Source organism: Oncorhynchus gorbuscha, linkage group LG19 (genome assembly GCF_021184085.1).
Source record: "Oncorhynchus gorbuscha isolate QuinsamMale2020 ecotype Even-year linkage group LG19, OgorEven_v1.0, whole genome shotgun sequence".
Classification (NCBI taxonomy): domain Eukaryota; kingdom Metazoa; phylum Chordata; class Actinopteri; order Salmoniformes; family Salmonidae; genus Oncorhynchus; species Oncorhynchus gorbuscha.
Genome location: NC_060191.1, coordinates 49,869,706 through 49,889,336, shown reverse-complemented (window position 1 = coordinate 49,889,336; position 19,631 = coordinate 49,869,706). Strand labels below are relative to the sequence as shown.

At 47.4% G+C, this 19,631-nt stretch overlaps 1 pseudogene; it reads right to left on the bottom strand.

Annotated features, from left to right (window-relative positions):
* Positions 1 to 7,276: 7,276 nt before the first annotated feature.
* On the bottom strand, positions 7,277 to 8,102 carry LOC124004923 (annotated as a pseudogene).
* Between the last annotated feature and the right edge of the window lie 11,529 nt (positions 8,103 to 19,631).

Below are 19,631 nucleotides of genomic sequence, written 5' to 3'. Positions count from 1 at the left end.
AATAACAATCTCATATATGAATTTGCATGATTAATGAACAATCGTATTACATTAGGTATTTTAGGATTTGGATTTGCTCAAAATGATTGAAATAGTTTGGAATTGCCATGCGTAAATGTGCCCAGTCCCTGCATTCTACTCAACATATATTAGTTTAATTAAATGATTTTATAACAACTCTGACTATCAAATAATCTAACCCTTACTGCTTTAGATATCAGTGTTTTTATTTCGCAAAAGAAACTGAACGTCTTCCTATGGGCACATTCATCCAGTGCCCAGTGGTGTAAAGTACTTATGTAAAAGTACTATAAAGTACTATTTAAGTAGTTTATTTACGGATCTGAACCAAACTATTTAGATTTTTGCCAACTTTTACTTCACTACATTCCTAAAGAAAATAATGTTTTACTCCATACATTTTCCCTGACCCACATAAGTACTCGTTACATTTTGACAGGAAAATGGTCCAATTCATGCACTTATCAAGAGAACATCATTGGTCACCCCTACTGCCTCTGATCTGTCTGACTCACTAAAAACAAATGCGTTTTATGTAAATCATGTCTGAGTGTTGTAGTGTGCCCCTGGCCATCTCTCAATAAAACATTTTTTAAATTGTGCCTTCTGTTTGCCTAATTTAAGGAATTTGAAATGATTTATACTTTTACTTTTGATACTTAAGTACATTTGAGCAATTCCATTTACTTTTGATGGTTACGTATATTTAAAACCATGTACTTTTAGACTTTTACTCAAGGAGTAGTTCACTGGGTAACTTCACTTTTTAATTTTTGAAAAATTATTTATTACAAAAAACACAAGGAAGGGGTAACATTAAAGTATTAGAACATGAAGGACAAACAATACAGCATCAAGACACTATCAAACATGTATCAGTCTTTACGCAACAGAGCCATCCTTATGTGTGAGGGTGCGTGTGCATGATAGTGATATAAAATATGTCATAGTTTCCTTTTTCATGATCACAATCTTGTGACACCCGAATCCTCCAAGATCCCCCCGCAGTTCCCCAAAAGCTGTCCCTCAACCATTCGAGACCCCTCCTACAGTCCCCCCCGGAAGAAAACAAATACAATGAATTTGTAATGCTCCGGGTGTCGTGGGTGTGGAGTCAAATGCAGGAGACAGAGTTCAATGCTGTGCGTCTTTTACTAGCACCAACGCACCACAGGGTGCTCACAAAAGTAACGTTCCCAAACACAGGGAATCAAAAAGTACAATGGAAAAAATCACGACTAGGCACTAACACATACCTCTACAACAGAGCCGAAGGTTACATAGAAATAATCCCGCACAACAACCAGGCGGGCCGGCTGTCTAATAAAGACAAACTAATTAAACATGAACAGGTGCTACCACTAAACATACAAGGAGGGGGAGGAAAAACAATCAGTGGCAGCTAATAGGCCGGTGACGACGACCGCCGAGCGCCACCCGCCCAGGAAGGGGAAACACCCTCGGTCGGACTCGTGACAGTACCCCCCCCCCTGACGCGCGGCTCCCGCAGTGCGCCGACAACCGGCCTCGAGGTCGCCCCGGAGGACGAGGTGCAGGGCGATCCGGATGGAGGCGATGGAAATCCCTCAACATGGATGGATCCAAAATGTCCCCCACCGGTACCCAGCACCTCTCCTCCGGACCGTACCCCTCCCAGTCCACGAGGTACTGCAGGCCCCTCACCCGGCGTCTTGAGTCCAGAATGGCCCGGATCGTGTACGCCGGGGTCCCCTCGATGTCCAGAGGGGGGGGGGAGGGACCTCCGGTACCTCACTGTCCTGCAGGGGACCAGCTACCACCGGCCTGAGGAGAGACACATGAAACGAGGGGTTAATACGATAATAGGAAGGGAGTTGTAATCGATAACACACCTCGTTTATTCTCCTCAGGACTTTAAAGGGCCCTACACACTGCGGACCCAGCTTCCGGCAGGGCAAGCGGAGAGGTAGGTTTCGGGTCGAGAGCCAGACCCTGTCCCCCGGTACAAACACGGGGCCTCACTGCGGTGGCGGTCAGCACTCCCCTTCTGCCGTCCACTTGCTTGTCGTAGAGATTCCTGGACGGCCCTCCAGGTCTCCTTGGAGCGCTGTACCCATTCCTCCACCGCAGGAGCCTCGGTCTGGCAAAGGATGCCATGGTGCCAGGACCGGCTGGTACCCCAACACACACTGAAAAGGGGACACGTTAGTAGAGGAGTGGCGTAGTGAGTTCTGAGCCATTTCAGCCCAGGGAATGTATCGTGCCCACTCCCCTGGCCGATCCTGGCAATACGACCGCAGAAACCTACCCACCTCCTGGTTCATTCTCTCCACCTGCCCATTACTCTCGGGGTGATAACCGGAGGTCAGGCTGACAGAGACCCCCAAGCGTTCCATGAACGCTCTCCATACCCGAGACGTGAATTGGGTGCCCCGATCAGAAACGATGTCCTCCGGCACCCCGTAGTGCCGAAAGACATGGGTAAATAATGCCTCCGCAGTCTGTAGGGCTGTAGGGATACCGGGCAACGGGAGGAGACGGCAGGACTTAGAGAACCGATCCACAATCACTAGAACCGTGGTGTTCCCCTGAGACGGCGGAAGATCGGTCAGGAAATCTATGGACAGATGTGACCATGGCCGCTGTGGAACGGGGAGGGGTTGTAGCTTCCCTCTAGGAAGGTGCCTAGGAGCCTTACTCTGAGCGCACACTGAGCAAGAGGAGACATAACCCTTAAGGTCCTTAGCCAACGTAGGCCACCAATACCTCCCCTGAAGGCTCCCCACTGTCCTCGTCACCCCAGGGTGACCCGAGGAGGGTAGGACATGAGCCCACCGAATCAGTTTGTCCTGAACACCAAGCGGCACGTACCTTCACCCCGCTGGACACTGAGGAGGCGCGGGTTCAGCCCGTAACGCCCGCTTGATGTCCAAGTCCACCTCCCATACCACTGGGGCTACCAGCTTTGAGGCGGGAAGGATGGGAGTAGGTTCGGTGGACCCATCCTCCGTGTCGTAAAGGCGGGACAGTGCGTCAGCCTTCACGTTCTGGGAGCCCGGTCTATAAGACAAAGTAAACCGGAACCGGGTGAAGAATATGGCCCACCTTGCCTGACGTGGGTTAAGTCTCCTAGCTGCCCGAATATACTCCAGATTCTGGTGGTCGGTCCAGATGAGAAAAGGGTGCTTAGCCCCCTCAAGCCAGTGTCTCCACACCTTCAGAGCTCTAACCACCGCTAGCAACTCCCGGTCCCCCACATCATAGTTACGCTCCGCTGGGCTGAACTTCCTTGAGAAGAAAGCGCAGGGGCGGAGTTTTGGTGGCGTACCCGAGCGCTGTGATAGCACGGCACCCACCCCAGCCTCGGACGCGTCCACCTCCACTATGAATGCTAGAGAGGGGTCCGGATGCGCCAATACGGGCGCATCAGTGAACAGCGCCTTCAATTTGTTGAATGCTCTGTCCGCCTCTGCTGACCACTGCAACCGCACCGGGCCCCCCTTCAGCAGTGAGGTGATGGGAGCCGCTATCTGGCCAAAACCCCGGATAAACCTCCGGTAGTAGTTGGCAAAACCCAAAAACCGCTGCACCTCCTTTACCGTGGTTGGAGTCGGCCAATTACGCACGGCCCTAATGCGGTCACCCTCCATCACTACCCCCGAGGTGGAAATGCGATATCCCAGAAAAGAGACGGCTCGTTTAGAGAACACGCATTTCTCAGCCTTGACGTATAGGTCATGCTCCAGCAGTCTACCAAGCACTTTGCGCACCAGAGACACATGCGCGGTGTGAGTGGCCAAGTAGATCAGAATGTCATCGATATAAACAACCACTCCCTGCCCGCACAGGTCCCTGAGAATCTCGTCTACAAAGGATTGGAAAACGGCTGGAGCATTCTTTAACCCATACAGCATGACGAGGTACTCATAGTGGCCCGATGTAGTACTAAATGCGGTTTTCCACTCGTCTCCCTTCCGAATACGCACCAGACTATACGGGCTCCTGAGATCCAGTTTTGTGAAGAACTGCGCTCCGTGGAACGATTCCACCGCCGTAGTGATGAGAGGTAGAGGGTAACTATACCCAACTGTGATGGCGTTTAGACCACTATAATCGATACACGGACGCAAACCTCCCTCCTTTTTCCTCACAAAAAAGAAACTCGAGGAGACGGGTGAAATGGAGGGCCGAATGTACCCCTGTCCCAGCGACTCCGTGACATATGTCTCCATTTCCAACGTTTTCTCCTGGGACAGCGGGTACACGTGACTCTTGGGAAGCGCAGCGTCTACCTGGAGATCTATCGTACAATCCCTTCCCGGTCGATAAGGTGGTAATTTAGTCGCTTTCACTTTACTGAAAGCGATTGCCAAATCGGCATACTCGGGGGGAATGCACACCATGGAACCCTGGTCTGGACTCTCCACCGACGTGGCACCGATGGAAACTCCCAAACACCTTCCAGAACACTCCTCTGACCACCCCTGGAGAACCCCGTCTCCACGAAATTTTAGGATTGTGCCGGGCCAGCCAGGGAGTCCCCAGCACCACTGGAAACGCAGGCGAATCAATAATAAAAAAACTGATACGCTCCCTATGATTCCCCTGCCTCACCATGTCCAGTGGGACAGTGGTCTCCCTGACCATCCCTGACCCTAATGGCCGGCTATCTAGGGAGTGCACGGGGAAAGGAGAATCTATCGGCACCAGCGGAACCCCTAACTTAAGGGCGAGTCCGCGATCCATAAAGTTCCCAGCTGCGCCTGAATCGACTAGCGCCCTATGCTGGGAAGAGGGAAAAAAGTGAAGGAAAGAGGTTAAGACAAACATGTGGCCAACAAGGGGTTCTGGGTGAGTTTGATGCTGACTCACCTGGAGTGACCGAGAAGCGTTCCGCCTGCCATCTCTACTCCCAGACGGACCCCCCCAGCAACGATCAGACGTGTGCCCTCTCCGACCACAGTTGGTGCAGGGAAGGCCTCCTCCTCCGGTACCCCTCGGCGTAGCCCCTCCCAACTCCATTGGAATGGGAGCGGAGGGGCTGGGTGGTGGAACGCACAGAACCCTCTCTGAACGCCCGCGGGCAGCCAGCAGATTATCCAGTCGAATGGACATGTCGATCAGCTGATCCAGTGACAGAGTGGTGTCCCGACACGCTAACTCCCGGCGGACGTCCTCTCGGAGACTACACCTGTAGTGGTCCATAAGAGCCCTGTCGTTCCACCCAGATCCGGCTGCCAAGGTCCGGAACTCCAGCGCGTAATCCTGGGCGCTCCTCTTCTCCTGCCTGAGATGAAATAGTCGTTCTCCCACCGCTCGGCCGTCTAGAGGGTGATCAAACACGGCACGGAAGCGGCAGGAAAACTCTGTGTAGTGCTCCCGCGCTGAGTCTGGGCCATTCCAGACTGCGTTCGCCCACTCCAGAGCACGACCCGTGAGGCAGGAGATGAGGACACTCACCCTCTCTGCTCCTGAGGGAGTGGGTCTGATGGTGGCCAGGTATAGCTCCAGCTGAAGCAGAAACCCCTGGCAACCCGCTGCCGCTCCATCATAAGCCCTCGGTAGCGTCAGACGGAGGGTGCTGGAGTCGGGAGATGGGGAGTCCGGAACCGTGGGTGCCGAAGGTGGAGAGAGGAGACCACTCCTCTCCCATCTGTCCATTCTCTCCATCACTTGATCCATCGCGGATCCGATCCAATGGAGGACGGTGGTGTGGTGGAGAACCCGTTCCTCCATCGATGGGAGAGGGTTTGCTGCTGCTCCTGCTGACTCCATTCAATCTGATAGGTGCAGGATTCTGTAATGCTCCGGGTGTCGTGGGTGTGGAGTCAAATGCAGGAGACAGAGTTCAATGCTGTGCGTCTTTTACTAGCACCAAGGTGCACCACAGGGTGCCCACAAAAGTAACGTTCCCAAACACAGGGAATCAAAAAGTACAATGGAAAAAATCACGACTAGGCACTAACACATACCTCTACAACAGAGCCGAAGGTTACATAGAAATAATCCCGCACAACAACCAGGCCGGCCGGCTGTCTAATAAAGACAAACTAATTAAACATGAACAGGTGCTACCACTAAACATACAAGGAGGGGGAGGAAAAACAATCAGTGGCAGCTAATAGGCCGGTGACGACGACCGCCGAGCGCCACCCGCCCGGGAAGGGGAAACACCCTCGGTCGGACTCGTGACAGAATTCCATTCCCCACCCCCAAGATCCCCCCCCCCCCACGGCACCAACAACCAATAGAATGAACTAAAGAGAAAAAAGGTAAAGACAGAAGAAAACAGCAAATAATGAATAATACATTTAAAACAAAGGACATCAAGGACAACTGAAATCATAACAGCAATGCCAACTGTATATGTTTGTGTGCATGTCTGGCACTATTACACGTATGTGTGTGTTCTTGTATGTGTTTATTTGAATGAGAGTGTGTGCATATGCATGTGTACAAACACCTGCACAGCATCAGACTCAGGAAAACCGGCATTAGTTGTAAAAACACTGCCACTTAGTGTCATTCAAATATACTTTTATTATGTTTAATTTAGACTTTTTTCACCTTTATTTTTTGACCATCATTCTCTCTCTCACACAGCAACTCCACTCCCACTTGTCTCCAATTCCAATTCCACATCCCAACCTTCAGCTTCCCTCAGCCCATCCCGTCTATCTCTGCTGGCCACCCATTTCGTGTTTCTACGCAACACATATCTTTCAACTATGCTATGATGTTTAACGTACAATTTCAATCTATCTAATCAAATAGAATCTACATTAACTTTACTTTTACTTCAGTCATTTTCTATTAAGGTATCTTTACTTTTACTCAAGCGTGACAATTTAATACCTTCTTCACCACTGCCAGTGCGGTAACCCAAGCTGCACCTCTTGATAAATGTGGAATTACAGTGACACCTAGTGTACGAGTTTACGGATTCTGGAAGTCTTTTCAAATTGTGAAGAAATATTCTCTATTCCAAAGCAAGCCTCTCTGTTTCAAGAAAAATGTACAGTTTTGTTAGATAGCAACCAACAAATATAAGTGTTAAAAGACACCTGCTTTATAATGACATTATGGCTGTCATCCAGACAGGGTTTTACTCTTTTTAACATAAAACAGGCTACTAGTCTGTACAGATTCAAATAAAAACATTGATTTAAGCAGTGGTTCCACTTCGGGACCAGTTATTTTGACCCTGGGCTTGGTGGCCGGGCCTCTGGGACTGATCCTGTGTTTGTGTGAGCAGCACAGGACAGACTCCCATCTCTCAGGCTGTAGATAATTGGGCTGAGGAAGTGGGGCAGCAAAATGATGTGCTCGGCCAGCCAGCGTGCATACTGATGAGGCTCTCTAAAACCGAGTGGGTGAAGGCGATCATGCACAGCAGCAACTGAAAACCTTGGAGCAGCACCGTATGTATGGCCTTGGTTACCGACGCCCGGTCCTGACACATCTTCCTGGTCTCCAGCAGGATCCTCATGTAGGTGAACATGATGATGGCCGCCAACACAGCGAAGAACAGCCCGTTGAGCAACACCTTGAACAGCGTCTGGATTGGGGATGAGTTGAGGACCAGGGTTTTGCAGAGCACCAGGGTGGAGAGGACGATCACGTCAGGCTGAGGCTTTCCCAGAGAGAAGTCCACAATGGGCAGGATGCAGCTGAAAAGCCACAGGCTCAGAATGATGATCCAGATACGGTCAGCGTGCCAGGCAGCTGGACGCTGCAGAGGATAGAAGATGGCCATGTAGCGCTCCAGGGACATAGCTGCCAGGATCAGAGGGGTGTTGTGGAGGTGGAGAAGAAGAGTAGAGGGGCACAGTAGACGATAGCAAACTGCACGTTGCCACGATGAAGAGGAAGAGGAGGACAGAAGAGAGGAGCTGCAGAGTGTCATTGATCAGCATGTAGGCAAACAGGATGTATCGGGAGTTGTCCAGGAATTGTCTGTGGGAGGCGAAGGTGTGCAGCATGACCACAATGCAGTAGAGAAAGATGCAGAAGAAAGGGATCACCACACACACCTTGATTATCACAGACATACTCTTCTGTGAGTTGATGGCATTGCCTGGAAGGTCGGTCAGATTCTGCATTTTTCAGTGTGGCCTGCTTGAAGAATGGTCATTGTTTTCAAATCTGAAATGTTGAAGAAAACAAAGACTTGATATACACACAGAACAACTATTCATGACAATATACTGGATCCCAAAGATAAATAAGAAGTCATGAACTAACCTCAACTTGTCCTCTGATGGAGAATGTAAAGGTTAGGGAGGGAAGGGTTGTGGATTTTTCTACATTTTTCTCCATAGCACCACCATGATGCAAGACAGAGGCATTCCCTTTTTCCAAATATCTCAAGGGATAAATTAATTTCATGCCATTGTCATAATGTTCATAATTATTGCTTATTCCTCAACAGAAAAAAGGTCTCGTGTTTAACTTTTACTTAGGGAACTCATTAGAAGTAATAATAACATAGTATAGTCATTAAATTGATGCTTTGAGCAATTATATGGCCCATGCAAGAAGCAAGAACCTTGCTCCATCCAACTTAGCTAACAGAGCCATCTTCACTCAGTTTAAGTCATTTGTGCAAAATCATATACATTGTCTTCAGAAAGTATTTATACCGGTTGACTTTTTAAATATTTTGTTGTGTTATAGCCTGAATTAAACATTTATTCCATTTAGATTTTGTGTCACTGGTTTACACACAATCCCACATCATTTCAAAGTGTAATTCTGATTTTCAAATGTTCTACAAATGAATAGAATTGGAAGCCGAAATGTCTTGAGTCAATAAGTATTCAACTCCTTTGTTATGGCAAGCCTAAATACGTTCAGGAGTAAAATGTACTTAACAAGTCACATAATACATTTCATGGACTCACTCAGTATGCAATAATAGTGTAACATGTTTTTTTAATGACTTACTCTTCTCTTTGCCCTACACATACAATTATCAGTTGAGCAGGGAACACAGATTTAACCACAAAAACCAGGGAGGTTGCCTTGCAAAAGGCACCATTGTTAGATAGGTGAAAACAATAATAAAAAGAAGACATTGAATATCCATTTGAGCATGGTGAAGTTATTAATTACACTTTGGAAGGTGTACCAATACACTCAGCCTGTACAGAATAAAAAATATTCCAAAACATGCTCATGTAAGTAAAATAAAAAAATGTTATGTCCTGAACAGTGATGATCTGCCATTCAGAGCAAATAAAAACATTTTTGCATGTTATTTTGACATTAATACTTACATATCCGTTTGCAAACAATGTAATAAAATATATTTTTTATAATTTAGTTAATAAAGCCTCCATACAAACATGGTGTCTCTTTTGCTTTCTTGAGTAAGGCAGCTCCAAAATGCAGGTGTTTCAGCCTAGCTCAGTGCTTTCTGTGGTGGTGGGACCAAATACGAAGCGTAGGGGTTAGTAATGTTCTCTAGTTGCACCGTGATTGGCTCAGTGTTCTGTCACTCACTCATGTGGACACTACATCACTGCCAAATTTAAGGGTAGAGCTCGAAAATTCAAGCCCCTTGGGTGCTGCCATAGAGTTACATTTGAAGTTCCATTTCAAAAAGACTCAAGGTCATTGGCCACAGATAAAATGACGTCAAATCACGTTACATGTAGAGTAGCTTTGACTGGACTGATCATGTCAACATCGTACTTTCAAAATCTTAGCTAGCAGTCATCATTATTAATCAAGTCGACAATCTACTGGAAAATCTTTTTAAATCCTTGTCAAATTAAGATAAATAATGAAGAGAAATTATAGATAAAAATTGGGAACTAATTCGGAACTGGGAAATCTGTCTTCTGTGAGTTCAAGACAAATGGGAACTCTGACTGGGAAAATACGTTTTAAACAAATGACAAAGTTTGATGAGAAAATGTGCCCACGAAGGACCGCCGCGCCACCTTCCTGTTCAAGTGAGCACAGCACAACAAGGTGAGTCCAAAAATGTCTTGTATGCTGCTGCATAAATTATGTAATATGCCAGGGAAATATGTACTGTATATTGTTGCTAAGTGTATGTTGTGTAGTAAGCTGTTAGTAGCCCATGTGCATCACCCTAATAATTTGGTCTATTTTCCCCACTTAATTTCGGCTATGTCACGCCCTGACCTTAGAGAGCCGTTTTAATTCTATATTTGGTTAGGTCAGGGTGTGATTTGGGGTGGGCATTCTATGTTTTATATTTCTTTGTTTTTGGCCGAGTGTGGTTCCCAATCAGAGGCAGCTGTCTATCGTTGTCTCTGATTGGGAATCATACTTAGGCAGCCTTTTTCCCACCTGTGTTTTGTGGGTAGTTATTTTCTGTTTTGTCTCTGTTACCTGACAGAACTGTTCGCTTTCGTTTTGTTACTTTGTTTGAGTGTTTTTTGATACTAAAAGAAATCATGAACACTTTTCACGCTGCGCTTTGGTCCACTCTTTCCGATGACAGGCGTTACAGGCTAGTGTTCTGACTTGGTGGTGTAGATGTAGCCTATAGCCTGTTTTAGAGCAATGTAATCATCAAACATTGTAAGAACTTTCCTTGTCTGTTTATATGGCCCCTTTATTTATCATACGGTTCTGACTTGGTGTACAGGAAGAACAATGAAAGAACAGACCATGTTCTGAAATCTGTTGCTGTACATTTCAAAGTGCTGAACAAATAGTGATATTGACTATGTCTGTCCTAGCTCGTTCATTAATGTCCTATTCGAAATTACGGATTGCCTCTTATCCGCTTGTCGTCCCCTTATGCCATAGTTTGTACATCTCAACTGTCAGTAGAAACCACATTTGTTGAAGCAAGTCAGCCATATCAGCTATGTTTTTTGGAGATGCTTTTCTGCAAAGGGGACAGGACGACTGCACCGTATTGAGGGAGGATGGATGGGGCCATGTATCGCAAGATCTTGGCCAACAACCTCCTTCCCTCAGTAAGAGCATTGAAGATGGGTCGTGGTTGGGTCTTCCAGCATAACAACGACCCGAAAAACATAGCCAGGGCAACTAAGGAGTGGCTCTGTAAGAAGTATCTCAAGGTCCTGGAGTGGCTTAGCCATTCTTCAGACCTGAACCCAATAGAAAATATTTGGAGTGAGCTGAAAGTCCGTACTGCCCAGCGACAGGTCTGTATGGAGGAGTGGGCCAAAATCCCTGCTGCAGTGTGTGCAAACCTGCTAAAGACCTACTGTCATGTATTGTCATGTCTTGTCCCTGTGCTTTCTCTTCTCTTCGTTTCCCCCTGCTGGTCGTATTAGGTTTCTTTCTCTCTCTCTATCTCTCTCTCTCTCTATCGTTCCGTTCCTGCTCCCAGCTGTTCCTCATTCTCCTAACGACCTCGTTTACTCTCTCACACCTGTCCCCTCTTTTGCCCTCTGATTCGGTCTCTATTTCTCTCTCTGTTTCTGCTTCTGTCCTTGTCGGATTCTTGTTTGCTTTGCCCTTGTTCCGTCCTGTCGTGTTCTGCCTCTTCATCAGATGCTGCGTGTGAGCAGGTGTCTCTGTCCTTGTCATGTTTTGTCTTATATCATCTTGTCATTTTGCTTTTCCTTCTGTTCGTTTCCCCCTGCTGGTCTTATTAGGTTCGTTCCCTTTTTCTATCCCTCTCTCTCCCCCTCCCTCTCTCTCCTCTCTCTATCGTTCCGTTCCTGCTCCCAGCTGTTCCTATTCCCCTAATCATCATTTAGTCTTCCCACACCTGTTCCCGATCCTTTCCCCTGATTAGAGTCCCTATTTATTCCTTTGTGTTCCGTTCCTGTCCCGTCGGTTCCTTGTTTTGTATTCACCATGCTGTGATTGTGTTTCGCCCTGTCCTGTCGTGTTTTTTGCCTTCATCAGATGCTGCGTGTGAGCAGGTGTCTCTGTCTACTACGGCCTGCGCCTACCCGAAGCGACCTGCAGTCTGTGGCCGCTTCTCTTGTCATTCCCCTCTACAGACTAGAGGATTTCTGTTATTCCCTGTTTGGACTTGAATAAACTCTGTTTCTGTTAAGTCGCTTTTGGGTCCTCTATCACCTGCATGACAGAAGGAACCGACCAAGGAATGGACCCAGCGACTTCAGACGCTCGTTACACTGCCGTCGAGATCCAAGGAGCCATGCTCGGCAGACACGAGCAGGAATTGTCTGCTGCTCGCCATGCCGTGGATAACCTGGCCGCTCAGGTTTCCGACCTCTCTGGACAGTTCCAGAGTCTACGTCTCGTGCCACCTGTTACTTCCTGGCCTGCCGAGCCTCCAGAACCTAGGGTTAATAACCCACCTTGCTACTCCGGGCAGCCCACTGAGTGCCGCTCCTTTCTCACGCAGTGTGAGATTGTGTTCTCTCTCCAACCCAACACATACTCTAGAGAGAGAGCTCGGGTTGCTTACGTCATTTCACTCCTTACTGGCCGGGCTCGAGAATGGGGCACAGCTATCTGGGAGGCAAGGGCTGATTGCTCTAACAAGTTCCAGAACTTTAAAGAGGAGATGATTCGGTTTTTGACCGTTCAGTTTTTGGTAGGGAGGCTTCTAGGGCCCTGGCTTCCTTATGCCAAGGTGAACGGTCCATAACGGATTATTCTATTGAGTTTCGCACTCTTGCTGCCTCTAGTGAGTGGAACGAGCCGGCGCTGCTCGCTCGTTTTCTGGAGGGACTCCACGCAGTGGTTAAGGATGAGATTCTCTCCCGGGAGGTTCCTTCAGATGTGGACTCTTTGATTGCTCTCGCCATCCGCATAGAACGACGGGTAGATCTTCGTCACCGGGCTCGTGGAAGAGAGCTCGCATCAACGGTGTTTCCCTGCTCCGCATCGCAACCATCTCCCTCCTCTGGCTTTGAGACTGAGCCCATGCAGCTGGGAGGGATTCGCATCTCGACTAAGGAGAGGGAACGGAGGATCACCAACCGCCTGTGCCTCTATTGCGGAGTTGCTGGACATTTTGTTAATTCATGTCCAGTAAGAGGCCAGAGCCCATCAGTAAGCGGAGGGCTACTGGTGAGCGCTACTACTCTGGTCTCTTCATCTAGATCTTGTACTACTATGTCGGTCCATCTACGCTGGACCGGTTCGGGTGCTACATGCAGTGCCTTGATTGACTCTGGGGCTGAGGGTTGTTTCATGGACGAAGCATGGGTTCGGAAACATAACATTCCTTTCAGACCGTTAGACAAGCCTACGCCCATGTTTGCCTTAGATGGTAGTCATCTTCCCAGTATCAGATTTGAGACACTACCTTTAACCCTCACAGTATCTGGTAACCACAGTGAGACTATTTCTTTTTTGATTTTCCGTTCACCGTTTACACCTGTTGTTTTGGGTCATCCCTGGCTAGTATGTCATAATCCTTCTATTAATTGGTCTAGTAATTCTATCCTATCCTGGAACGTTTCTTGTCATGTGAAGTGTTTAATGTCTGCCATCCTCCCGTTTCTTCTGTCCCTACTTCCCAGGAGGAACCTGGCGATTTGACAGGAGTGCCGGAGGAATATCATGATCTGCGCACGGTCTTCAGTCGGTCCCGAGCCAACTCCCTTCCTCCTCACCGGTCGTATGATTGTAGTATTGATCTCCTTCCGGGGACCACTCCTCCTCGAGGTAGACTATACTCTCTGTCGGCTCCCGAACGTAAGGCTCTCGAGGATTATTTGTCTGTGTCTCTTGACGCCGGTACCATAGTGCCTTCTTCTTCTCCGGCCGGGGCGGGGTTCTTTTTGTTAAGAAGAAGGACGGTACTCTGCGCCCCTGCGTGGATTATCGAGGGCTGAATGACATAACGGTTAAGAATCGTTATCCGCTTCCCCTTATGTCATCAGCCTTCGAGATTCTGCAGGGAGCCAGGTGCTTTACTAAGTTGGACCTTCGTAACGCTTACCATCTCGTGCGCATCAGAGAGGGGGACGAGTGGAAAACGGCGTTTAACACTCCGTTAGGGCATTTTGAGTACCGGGTTCTGCCGTTCGGTCTCGCTAATGCGCCAGCTGTTTTTCAGGCATTAGTTAATGATGTTCTGAGAGACATGCTGAACATTTTTGTTTTTGTCTATCTTGACGATATCCTGATTTTTTCTCCGTCACTCGAGATTCATGTTCAGCACGTTCGACGTGTTCTACAGCGCCTTTTAGAGAATTGTCTCTACGTAAAGGCTGAGAAGTGCTCTTTTCATGTCTCCTCCGTTACTTTTCTCGGTTCCGTTATTTCCGCTGAAGGCATTCAGATGGATTCCGCTAAGGTCCAAGCTGTCAGTGATTGGCCCGTTCCAAGGTCACGTGTCGAGTTGCAGCGCTTTTAGGTTTCGCTAATTTCTATCGGCGTTTCATTCGTAATTTCGGTCAAGTTGCTGCCCCTCTCACAGCTCTTACTTCTGTCAAGACGTGTTTTAAGTGGTCCGGTTCCGCCCAGGGAGCTTTTGATCTTCTAAAAGAACGTTTTACGTCCGCTCCTATCCTCGTTACTCCTGACGTCACTAGACAATTCATTGTCGAGGTTGACGCTTCAGAGGTAGGCGTGGGAGCCATTCTATCCCAGCGCTTCCAGTCTGACGATAAGGTTCATCCTTGCGCTTATTTTTCTCATCGCCTGTCGCCATCTGAGCGCAACTATGATGTGGGTAACCGTGAACTGCTCGCCATCCGCTTAGCCCTAGGCGAATGGCGACAGTGGTTGGAGGGGGCGACCGTTCCTTTTGTCGTTTGGACAGACCATAAGAACCTTGAGTACATCCGTTCTGCCAAACGACTTAATGCCCGTCAAGCTCGTTGGGCGTTGTTTTTCGCTCGTTTCGAGTTTGTGATTTCTTACCGTCCGGGTAGCAAGAACACCAAGCCTGATGCCTTATCCCGTCTGTTTAGTTCTTCTGTGGCTTCTACTGATCTCGAGGGGATTCTTCCTTATGGGCGTGTTGTCGGGTTGACAGTCTGGGGAATTGAAAGACAGGTTAAGCAAGCACTCACGCACACTGCGTCGCCGCGCGCTTGTCCTAGTAACCTCCTTTTCGTTCCTGTTTCCACTCGTCTGGCTGTTCTTCAGTGGGCTCACTCTGCCAAGTTAGCTGGTCATCCCGGTGTTCGAGGCACTCTTGCGTCTATTCGCCAGCGCTTTTGGTGGCCGACTCAGGAGCGTGACACGCGCCGTTTCGTGGCTGCGTGTTCAGACTGCGCGCAGAAGAAGTCTGGTAATTTTTTTTCTGCTTCTGCTCCTGGTCTTGCTGGGTCTCAGTCTGTTCCCTGCCATCGCATCTCTCCTGTTCTTGTTCCTGCCCTTGCTGTGTCTCAGTCTGTCCCTAGTTCTCATTTTTTTTTAGAGTAGTACCCTAGTTTCCCTTTTTATCGTTTTTCGTTACGGTCCTGAGGAGAGGAGTTGGGTTCTTTCTCGGGACGTGCTGGACCGTTTGATCTATGATTTCCTCCGTTGCCGCCAGTGTTCCTCCTCGAGAGCGCCAGGAGGCGCTCGGTGAGTGGGGGGGTACTGTCATGTTTTGTCTTATATCATCTTGTCATTTTGCTTTTCCTTCTGTTCGTTTCCCCCTGCTGGTCTTATTAGGTTCGTTCCCTTTTTCTATCCCTCTCTCTCCCCCTCCCTCTCTCTCCTCTCTCTATCGTTCCGTTCCTGCTCCCAGCTGTTCCTATTCCCCTAATCATCAAATCATCATTTAGTCTTCCCACACCTGTTCCCGATCCTTTCCCCTGATTAGAGTCCCTATTTATTCCTTTGTGTTCCGTTCCTGTCCCGTCGGTTCCTTGTTTTGTATTCACCATGCTGTGATTGTGTTTCGCCCTGTCCTGTCGTGTTTTTTGCCTTCATCAGATGCTGCGTGTGAGCAGGTGTCTCTGTCTACTACGGCCTGCGCCTACCCGAAAGCGACCTGCAGTCTGTGGCCGCTTCTCTTGTCATTCCCCTCTACAGACTAGAGGATTTCTGTTATTCCCTGTTTGGACTTGAATAAACTCTGTTTCTGTTAAGTCGCTTTTGGGTCCTCTATCACCTGCATGACAGTCCTCTACGGCCCGCGCCTACCCGAAGGGACCTGCAGTCTGTTGCCGCTAGTCCTGCAATTCTCCTCTACTACTAGAAGGGGGACACTCCTGTAAAGATAGAGGATTTATGTTTTCCCCTGTTTGGACATTAATAAACTCTGTTTCAGTTAAGTCGCTTTTGGGTCCTCACTCACCTGCATAACACCTACAGGAAACGTATGATCTCTGTAATTGCAAACAAAGGTTTCTGTACCAAATATTAAGTTCTGCTATTCTGATGTATCAAATACTTATGTCATGCAATAAAATGCCAATTAATTACTTAAAAAGCATACAATGTGATTTTCTGGATTTTTGTTTTAGATTCCGTCTCTCACAGTTGAAATTACAGACCTCTACATGCTTTGTAATTGGGAAAACCTGCAAAATCGGCAGGTTATCAAATACTTGTTCTCCCCACTGTATATCCACATTTTATTCCGTTTGCTTCCGTTTAAGAAACATTTCCAACAGAATCGTCGGAATGAATACACCCCTGATTACACTTAAACACAGTTCACTTTCATAGCAGCCATATTGTATTCCTTCTCGCATCTACACGCTCGCCTTCTCTCACGTTTTCCCTTCACATGTAGACTTCGATGCACAACTCATCAGCCGTCTTTCCAAGCCGAACTATATCCTAACTGCTGACCGCTACACACAGCCTACATCGTATTAGCTAAAGTAACCTCATAGTCAACATAGCTAATAGAACTAACGCGTTAGTAAACCCGCTACAGTCAAGCAGTACAGCGTACAGTTGGTAAGCATTTTAGCAGTTATGCTGGCGGGCCCTGGTGGCAAAATACATTTGTAAAACCAAAAGCTTAACTTGACATGGAAGGGTTCCAGTGTTGGATAGTCATAGCCAGCTAGCTAATGTAGCATCTCTCTGTTCGAGCTGGGTGTTTGAGCCAGGATAAACTAGTTAGCTGTATTTACTAGCTAAGCAAATTAAAGAGAATTAAAAAAAGACAAAATATCTCTCTTGCTTCTCCTTCATTTTTGAAGAAATGTATTTGTTCTAAACTGTTCAACCATAGTCTTTCTCATCCTTTGAAACAACTGATTACCACATTTTATGCACTGCAGTGCTTGCTAGCTGTAGCTTATGCTACTAGATTAATGCTCTGATCCTTTGATTGGGTGGACAACATGTCAGTTCATGCTGCAAGAGCGTTGATAGGTTGAAGGACGTCCTCCGGAAGTTCTTCAAATAAATCAAATTGAATTGTATTTGTCAAATGCGCCAAATACAACAGGTGTAGAAAATACAGTGTAATGCTTACTTACAAGACCTTAACCAACAATGCAGTTTTAAGAAAATACCAAAAAGTAAGAGATAAGAAAAACAAATAATTAAAGAGCAGCAGTAAATAACAATTGCGGGCTATATACAGGGGGTACCTTTACAGAGTCAATGTGTGAGGGCACCAGTGTCGAGGCAATTGAGGTAATTGTGTACATGTAGGTAGTGTTATTATAGTGGCTATGCATAGATAATAACAGAGAGTAGCAGCAGCGTGTGGGGGGGGGCAATGCAATCAGCCTGGGTAACCATTTGATTAACTGTTCAGGAGTCTTATGGCTTGGGGGTATAAGCTGTTTAGAAGCCTCTTGGACCAGCAAACTTAATGATGGTGTTGGAGTCGTGCCTGGCCGTGCAGTCATGAGTCAACAGGGAGTACATGAGGGGACTGAGCACGCACCCCTGAGGGCCCCCGTGTTGAGGATCAGCATGGTGGATGTGTTGTTACCTACCCTTACCACCTGGGGAGTGGGTATAGGGTTTCTGGGATAATGGTGTTGATGTGGGCCATGACCAGCCTTTCAAAGCATTTCATTGCTACAGACGTGAGAGCTACGGGTCTGAAGTCATTTAGGCAGGTTACCTTAGTGTTCTTGGGCACAGGGACTATGGTGGTCTGTTTGAAACATGTTGGTATTACAGACTCAGACAGGGAAAGATTGAAAATGTCCGTGAAGACACCTGCCAGTTGGTCAGCGCATGCTCTGAGTACACGTCCTAATCCATCTGGCCCAGTGGCCTTGTGAATGTTGACCTGTTTAAAGGTCTTACTCACATTGGCTGTGGAGAGTGTGATCACACAGTCATCCAGAACAGCTGATGCTCTCCTGCATGTTTCAGTGTTACTTGCCTCGAAGCGAGCATAGAAGTTATTTTGCTCGTCTGGTAGGGTCGTGTCACTGGGCAGCTCACGGCTGTGCTTCCCTTTGTAGTCTGTAATAATTTGCAAGCCCTGCCACATCCGACAATTGTCAGAGCCAGTGTAGTGCGATTCGATCTTAGTTCTGTATTGATGCTTTTCCTGTTTGATGGTTCGTCGGAGGGCACAGCAGGATTTCCTTTAACTGAGTGCGAATGTTGCCTGAAATCCATAGCTTCTGTTTGGGGTATGTATGTACAGTCACCGTGGGGACAATGTCCTCGGTGCACTTATTGATAAAGCCAATGACTGATGTGGTGTACTCCTCAATGCCATCAGAAGAATCACAGAACATATTCCAGTCTGTGCTTGAAAAACAGTCCTGTAGTTTAGCATCTGCTTCATCTGACCACTTTTCTTTTATAGACCGAGTCACTGATGCTTCCTGCTTAAATATTTGCTTGTAAGCAGGAATCAGGAGGATAGAGTTATGGTCAGATTTGCCAAATGGAGGGCGAGGGAGAGCTTTGTACGCGTCTCTGTGTGTGGAGTAAAGGTTGTCTAGAATTTATTCCCCTCTAGTTGCACATTTAACGTGCTGATATAATTGAGGTAAAACTGATTTAAGTTTCCCTGCATTAAAGTCCCCAGCCACTAGGAGCGCCGCCTCTGGAAGAGCGTTTTCCTGTTTGCTTATGGTGGAATACAGCTCATTGAGTGCAGTTTAAGTGCCAGCCTCGGTCTGTGGTGGTATGTAGACAGCTATGAAAAATACAGATGAAAACTCTCTAGGTAGATAGTGTGGTCTACAGCTTATCATGAGATACTCGACCTCAGGCGAGCAAAACCTTGAGACTTCCTTAGATATCGTGCACCAGCTTTTGTTTACAAATATGCATAGGCCCCCGCCCCATGTCTTACCAGAGGCTGCTTTTCTGTCCTGCCGATAGAGTCTATAACCTGCCAGCTGTATGTTCTTATTGTCGTCGTTCAACCACAACTCGGTGAAACATAAGATAGTACAGTTTTTAATGTCCAGTTGGTAGGATATACATGCTTTCAGTTCGTCCCATCTATTTTCCAGCGATTGAACGTAAGCTAGCAGAACGGAAGGCTGTGTAAGTCTATGGAAGGGGATGAGAACCATGAGCCTCCTAGATTTTGTACTGAAGTCAATGTACCCGGAGGAGTAAGGAAGCTTGCTGTCCTCTGTCGACACCATGGGGATAACCTACAGAGTGCTGTTGAGGTTACTATAGACATTCATTGCAACAGTGTGTTTTAAACCATTATTTGGTGACGTGAATATACACTTGAAGTCGGAAGTTTACATACACTTCGGTTGGAGTCATTAAAACTAGTTTTTCAACCACTCCACAAATGTATTTTTAACAAACTATAGTTTTGACATGTCGGTTATCTACTTTCTGACACAAGT